We start from the raw sequence: 7,860 nt of genomic DNA on the forward strand, positions 1-7,860 counted from the left end.
ATTTAATTGCTGTACGAAAAATCTAATCCAATTCCCAAATAGAACTGTTGGGTTTGTGTGAAGCCGAATTGCTTGTAATTAATCCGAGCGATTTGGGTACTACAATTTCATTCCATGGCAACTGAATTTCTATTTTAGGTTTTTTAACTAAATGCTTAGAATTTAACACATTTTTGCTACTGATGATTACAACTGATAAAATTAACTTGGAACAAATCTAAACATTAATGGAAGACTGATTAACTACTCACGAGACTAGTAATATTATAAAAAAAGCCTATTCAATGAATTGCTATGGGATGTTTAAGCAATAACTCAATTTGGTGTTTGAGCTTATGAGGATTTGTAACAATCATCATCTTTGTACACAACATCTGTCACCCTTGTCAGATTCAAAATCCGCTCCAGAAGACCAAATGCTACACTGCCTCTGGTATTTGGCTTCTTCAGCAACTCCTGATAAATATCTTTCCAAGCATTTTCAACTTCTATAGCCAACATTTTATTTGCCTCTTCTTCCTCAATACCATGTTGTTTCATGCAACATTCTACAGCAGAAGCAACGTGTCCTCTCTTTTGCTCAAACTAAAATGTCATATTTATATATAAGAAACAAATCAAGCATTAAACATTAGGAATTTGGAAATGCATTTTTCAAATTATTAATTAGCTTACATTATGGGACACCATGTCATTCATTAGTCTACCAATAACTGATGAAGCTTTGATGATATTTGGTTTATTGCAGACCCAATCGAACACCTCTTTAGTAGCAATCTTACCCATCCCAAGAAATGAAAAGGTTATGATAACAAAATAAGTAGCACTCACTGCCGCTACTGACATGTATTCCTCAAATGTTGGGGTGTACGCATCATGCAACCAACTGGCTTCAGTGAAATAGGCTTGGACTAGCTCTTCCATCTAAACTCATTAAAATCGAAGTTAGTTTACATTATTATGCCAGACCTAACAATTTATCAGAGAAAAACCACAAAAAAATATAAATGTAAAAACTTTTAATTTACTATCCTTATGTAACATTTCATGTTTTCTTTTTTCATTTTTCTTTTTTTGAATGATCAAGCATATATAAACGATTAAAGGCAACAATATTAGTCAATTATTGAAGAGTTGAATGTAGAATGTTGAGGGGTGAAGAAGAAATGACTCACTGCCTCTTTTGCATAATGTACACAATATGATCTTCCTTCCTTTGTAGTGTGTTCCTCAATATCACTGTAAATATCTAAAATTGCTTGATATAGAAACTTCATATAATCTGGAAGGACATCAATGGCACTAATATCCCATCTGTGAACCAATGAACAAACAATCACAAAATTATCTTTAAGGAGATAAATTTCTTTTTGGAAAGAAAGGAAGAAAAATCAAATAGGATTGAGCATAAAATTTAAAAGAATTTCTAACCAAGATTTGAGCTAAAAGCTTGAATTAATGTAACCTTTTTATTTCTTGCGTAAAGAGCTTGAGTTCTTCATATGTTCCATGAGCATAATAGGTATCATCTATTGCGGATACCATAGTCATAATTTTGGTAGCTAACTCTCTTGCATGGGAATATTGGGGTTCAAAGTACTCTCCTAATATCCAAAAGTCAATTCTACCACTCTGTCTCTTGCATAAGGCAGCTTTCTTGGAAAGTCCAAATTTTTCCACCACCTAACCCATATATTATAAATTAGGATGCTCTTTGATTGGAAACAGAATACGACATGCTAAATATATATGATTTAGATAGTTTCATGCTTACCTTGTAATGTTGCTCACCTCCTGTTGATGCAACGCTTGTAAAACATTAAAATCTAACGCTGCCAACTTCAACAAAGTTGCATTGTGGAAATCTTCTTTGGGATAGAGAGAAACGTAGTGCCTTGTCTCTAACCTTGGTAAGTTTTTACGGATGGGTCGGTTCAGGGCAAATGTGACCTTTTCCAAGAGGTGGGGGTTTATACTGCTCACGATTGACTCAAGATGTGTGGTAGTGAAAGCTATGGCTTCATCAAGAATTTCTTCCCCGCGTATACGAAGGTGTGCAGCCTCATACAAACTTAGCAAGCCTGACACATCAATCGCTAAGGATGCCTTAAAGTTTCCTTCTCCGTCCTTAAACTTGTTAAATACATCTGTCACAATGTGAATCAAAAAAGCTAGGCATGAATCTGTATGCTTCAAGCAATATATTTGGACAGACACATTGAGACAGAGAGAATTACTACCACATGATATATAATAACCATGTTGCCTAAGCAAGCGAAATCAAAGAGCAATGGTATAAAGGTCATCGTGCTCTGTATCAACAACGCCATTAGAGTAGTCGTGGTGCATTTTTTCTAAGATTTCATCAATCTGATTCTCAAAATGGTAAGAAACTCCTAAACGTTGGATTGAATCAATCAACTCCAACTTTTGCAAAGGTTTCTTTTGAGAATCCATTAGCAATCCTTTCACTTCTTCCTTCAATTCTTCAACTTGTTGCCCCATTTTCTCAATTGATACCGTTCCCTATAGAGGCAAACAAATTGATTAATTAGTTGAACGAAAAAATCATACTAATAATAATAATAACAATAATTGTTTATCACAGGGCATGACAGAATGCCAGATTAATCATGTGCTAGTGTCCCAGATCAACATATATAGCCAATGTAAATTTATTATTTTGTCTCACCACTGACAAATAACAATATACTCCAATATTATCAAGTCCACATGAAAAGAGTAGAATAGGAAATAGTACTTATTGAGCAATAATATATATACCATGCAGCGAGTGAGGAAATAATCACCCCAAATGCTCGGCTTAAAATCTGCGGAGGGACGTTCATTATTCTTGGTTAATAAAACAGGATCTTCTTGGAACGACATTTCTATAAGATTAATTTTGCAGATGGAAATAGGTGTATATAGTTGCTTTGGTTTTTTGGTGGGACTCAAAAGCTTATTGCAATTTACATCCTTTTATACAATTGAATTGATTGACCCAGCCAGCTGTTATTTCTAATCAAACAATTTACACTCAAATATTTTGAAATGTAGCATTATCTGTTGGTTTTTCCAAAAGAAGAACAGTCCAGACATCTGAAAATTGGTCTACAATCCTCTTCGAATTAAGATATATTAATCTATTTTGTGTGCTCTGTGGAACAACAATGCAGTAATCAGCATAAAGCGTGTGAGAAATTAAAGCTGTTTTGAGAATTCTAATCCTATAAAACTTTCCTGTTTTTCTCTCTTCTTGTCGCAATTGTTGAAAATAACGGGAAGCAAATTGTAAAAAGGTAAGAAAGGAAATAAAACATGTTGAAATTTGTTTTGTCCTTTCTTGGTTACTTATATGGACCGACCAATCTATCTATAAGTCTAATAAGATGCCTGGTTAGCGGCGGCGTAAGAGTTTTAGAGTGAGAGGTTGTAGTTTTGGTGTTTCATTCTGATGCAGCAGCTGCAATATTTTAGTTTCTGTCTAAACGCAGCGTTTTATTTCCTTTTACTTCCCTTGCTGATATGGCCTGTTTTGTTATTTTAATTGCTGAGGTGGCTTCATGCCTTTTGTTTTTTTACCTTCACCCTGCATGGTGACAAAGAGGAATATAAAAGTAGTTGTAAAAAAAACACAGAGGGGCTAATTTTCTGAAATAGACTGAAATGCTTGTTTTCTCTCATTTTTTTTCGTGACTCATACTGGAATTGGACCAGAGTTGGATCTGGACAGGAATGAGAGCCTGAGATCTGCTCCTTGGTAATTCCCTCTAGGATTTTCTGCATCAAATTGGTATCAGAGCCCACAGGTCCCAGGTTATTCTCTCTGAAATTTCCATGGCTGGTTCCGGTGAAAGCTCTCAACGAAATTCTGGCGAAGACCCAAACTCGAAAATGCTCTTATCTGCAGTGGCTAAATTAGATCAGAAATTCGACACCCTTTCTAATGAGATTCGGCAACTCTGTGCTGCAATACATTCTGGTCTGACGTTGAAAACTGGAGCTGCTGGTTCTCATCTCCCAGAGCACTCCGGCGACCGATCTGCAGCAACACAGATGCCACAGACGCCCATTCCTTTGGCACACCCAGCAGATCCACACCTCCAAGATTCGCCTCCTCCTCGAATTCCCAGAACTCAACACCGACAATTTCTGGATGTTCAGCAACGTATTCCACTCTTAATCGACTCGGACTCGGAAGATGAGATGGAGACAATGGCTATGAATCGAGCCCCTCAAGCTGGTCCTCACAGGTATGCTCGAGACCACCAACCTTCAGACTACCAAATTAAAGTAGATATTCCAAATTTTGATGGGTCTCTGAATATTGAGGATTTTCTTGATTGGGTACAAACTGTTGAGTCTTTCTTTGAGTATATGTCCATACCGGAGGATAAACAGGTTCGTTTGGTAGCTTACAAATTCCGTGGGGGAGCCTCGGCATGGTGGGAACAGGTTTTGAGTAATAGACGAAAACAAGGAAAGGGTCTGATACAATCTTGGTCAAGGCTACGCAGAATGTTGCGAGCCAGATTTCTCCCCGTTGATTTTGAGCAGATCCTTTACCAGCAGTATCACCATTGCCACCAAGGTAACCGTTCTATTAGTGAGTATACTGAAGAATTTTATAGACTAAGTGCTCGGGTGAACTTGAATGAAAATGAAGGCCAACTAGTTGCTAGATATGTGGCTGGGTTACTTACTCCAATTCAAGAAAGAATAGAGCTTAGTCCTGTGTGGAATCTGAGTGAAGCTGTCAATTTAGCTTTCAAGATTGAAAAGCAAATTGAGAGGCATGTAACTAAAACACCAGCTAAATGGAAACCCATGAGTGAACTGTACCCACCAAAAATTAAATCCCTATCACCAGCAGCCCCTTACCAAAAGACCACCCCTGCTGATAATTCCATGAAAAATACCAGCAAACCCCAAAACCAACCCAACCGGCCTTCAAATCCTTATGCCCGAAACTTTCCACTCAAGTGTTTCAAGTGTGGCCAGCAGGGGCACAAATCTAATGAATGTCCACTGCGAAAACAGATTAACATAGTGGAGACTCAAGACGATTCGGGAGAAGAGTTTGCCACCGTGGGGGATGAAACCGAGTTGGTGGATGAAGACCAAGGTGAACCAGTTATTTGCATCATCCAGAAGCTATTGTTCTCTCCTAAACACCCCATGGAGCCTCAACGCCATTCAATTTTCAAAACCAAATGTACTATCAACAAGAAGGTGTGTGAGGTGATTATAGACAGCGGGAGCAGCGAGAACATAGTGTCCAAGTCCTTGGTTAAAGCCTTGAAGCTTCCTACTATGAGTCACCCGAATCCTTACAAGGTGGGTTGGATTAAAAAGGGCATCGAAACCAAGGTCACCGAGCTGTGTAAAGTTCATTTCAGTATAGGAAAACATTATGCCGATGAGGTTGTTTGTGATGTTGTGGACATGGATGCATGCCATATTCTTTTAGGCCGACCTTGGCAGTTCGACAACTCTGTAACGCATGATGGTCGACAAAACACACATTCGTTTCAATGGAATGGGAAGAAAATTGTCCTACTTCCTTCCAAGCCCCAAAATGACCCTACTTTGCTGCCCACATCTGGAGTATCACCAGAACAACTCTCGGGAAAGGGTCCTATACTTTTAACAACCTCGGGAAAACATTTTGAGCTTCAAGCTAAACACTCACAGATCTGTTTCGGTATTGTAGCTTCACTTCAAGCTCCTGCAGATTCTCAATTTCCACAACCCATTCTCCAACTTCTTCAAGAGTTCGCTGAAATCTGTCCAAGTGAACTTTCGGATTCCCTACCACCCATGAGGGACATCCAACATGCTATTGACTTGCTACCCGGGGCCAAACTTCCTAATCTCCCTCACTACCGAATGCCACCAAAAGAAGTTCAAATCCTACAGCAAATGGTTGAGGACTTGCTGAAGAAGAACCTTATCCGAGAAAGCCTAAGTCCTTGTGCAGTACCAGCTCTTCTAGTCCCCAAAAAGAATGGTGAATGGAGAATGTGTATTGACAGCCGTGCTATCAATAAGATAACTACCAAATATCGGTTTCCCATTCCCCGGTTGGAAGACATGTTAGACAAATTAAGTGGGGCTCAAGTGTTCTCTAAGTTGGATCTTCGCAGGGGCTACCATCAAATTCGAATAAGACCTGGAGATGAATGGAAGACCGCCTTCAAGACTCCTACGGGTCTCGACGAGTGGCAGGTCATGCCCTTCGGGTTATGCAATGCACCGAGTACCTTTATGCGTTTGATGAACCAAGTTCTACAACCTCTCATTGGCATCTGTGTGGTGGTATATTTCGACGATATTCTTGTGTACAGCCACTCAACCGAAGCCCACATTGAGCATGTGCAGCGGGTATTTGTGATACTCAAGGAAAACCATCTGTATCTGAACCTCAAGAAATGTGTATTCATGACCCCAGAACTTCTTTTCCTCGGGTTTATTGTGGGCAAGCATGGAATCAAGGCCGACCCCTCAAAGGTAGCTGCAATCCGTGATTGGAAAACACCCTCAACAGTCACTGAAGTTCGCAGCTTCCATGGACTCGCAACTTTCTATAGACATTTTGTGCGCAACTTCAGTTCTATCGCAGGTCCACTAACAGACTGCCTCAAGAAAGGAAAATTCCAATGGGGACCTGCTCAGCAGCAAAGCTTCGAAACTCTAAAAAAACATCTTACTGAGGCATCGGTATTGGCACTTCCAGATTTCGACAAAATCTTCGAAGTCGAAACGGACGCGTCTTCAACGGGCATTGGAGCTGTCCTTATGTAAGAACAGCGTGCTATTGAGTTTTTCAGTGAAAAGTTGTGCCCTGCCCGTCAATTGTGGTCGGCCTACGAACAAGAATTATATGCTATCGTGAGAGCTTTCAAGCATTGGGAACATTACCTGATCCAGCGGGAATTTGTCCTTCATTGTGACCACCAAGCTTTGCAACATTTCAGTTCACAAAAGCACATCAACAAGATGCACATCCGATGGTCACAATTCCTTCAAAAATTTCCATACTCATTCCACCACAAAGCTGGGAAACACAACCGAGTGGCAGATGCTCTCAGTCGCAAGGTGTGCCTCTTGAACAAGTTGCAAATCGAGGTTGTGGGATTCGACGCTCTCCAAGACCAATACCCCGATGATCCCGACCTAGGACACATTTGGCAAAAATGTCGTTTGCATGAGGCAGCCAGCGATTTTCATATTCATGATGGCTATCTCTTCAAAGGGCTCCAGCTATGTATCCCTCGAACTTCTCTTCGTTTTCAGCTTATAAGAGACCTTCATGGAGGTGGTTTGGCTGCTCATACCGGAAGGGACAAAACAATTTCCTTACTTGAAGAACGCTACTTTTGGCCTCACCTCAAACGAGATGTCACTAAATTTGTCAAACATTGTGCTGTTTGTCAAACTGCTAAAGGCCAGCAACAAAATACCAGCCTCTACACACCCCTGCCTGTCCCAAATCATATTTGGGAGGACATTTCACTTGATTTTGTCCTCGGTCTGCCACTTTCACAACGCAAAGTCGACTCCATTTGGGTTGTAGTTGATCGGTTCTCCAAGATGGCTCATTTTCTTTCTTGCAAGAAAGCTGTCGATGCTTCGTATGTGGCCAACCTGTTTTTCCGTGAAATAGTGAGACTTCATGGCATACCGAAGTCCATCACCTCTGACAGAGATGTAAAGTTCATTAGCCATTTTTGGAAAACCTTGTGGCGCAAGTTTGATACGGTGCTTCAGTTTAGCAATGCTTATCACCCTCAAACGGATGGTCAAACCGAGGTTGTGAATCGAACTCTTGGTTCCATGTTGCGTAGCCTTGCAGGT

General features: G+C 40.2%; 1 pseudogene; it reads right to left on the bottom strand.

The window, feature by feature from the left end:
* Positions 1-333: 333 nt before the first annotated feature.
* On the bottom strand, positions 334-2,945 carry LOC125420779 ((-)-germacrene D synthase-like; annotated as a pseudogene).
* Positions 2,946-7,860: the final 4,915 nt, after the last annotated feature.

This window comes from Ziziphus jujuba, chromosome 1 (genome assembly GCF_031755915.1).
Source record: "Ziziphus jujuba cultivar Dongzao chromosome 1, ASM3175591v1".
Classification (NCBI taxonomy): Eukaryota; Viridiplantae; Streptophyta; class Magnoliopsida; order Rosales; family Rhamnaceae; genus Ziziphus; species Ziziphus jujuba.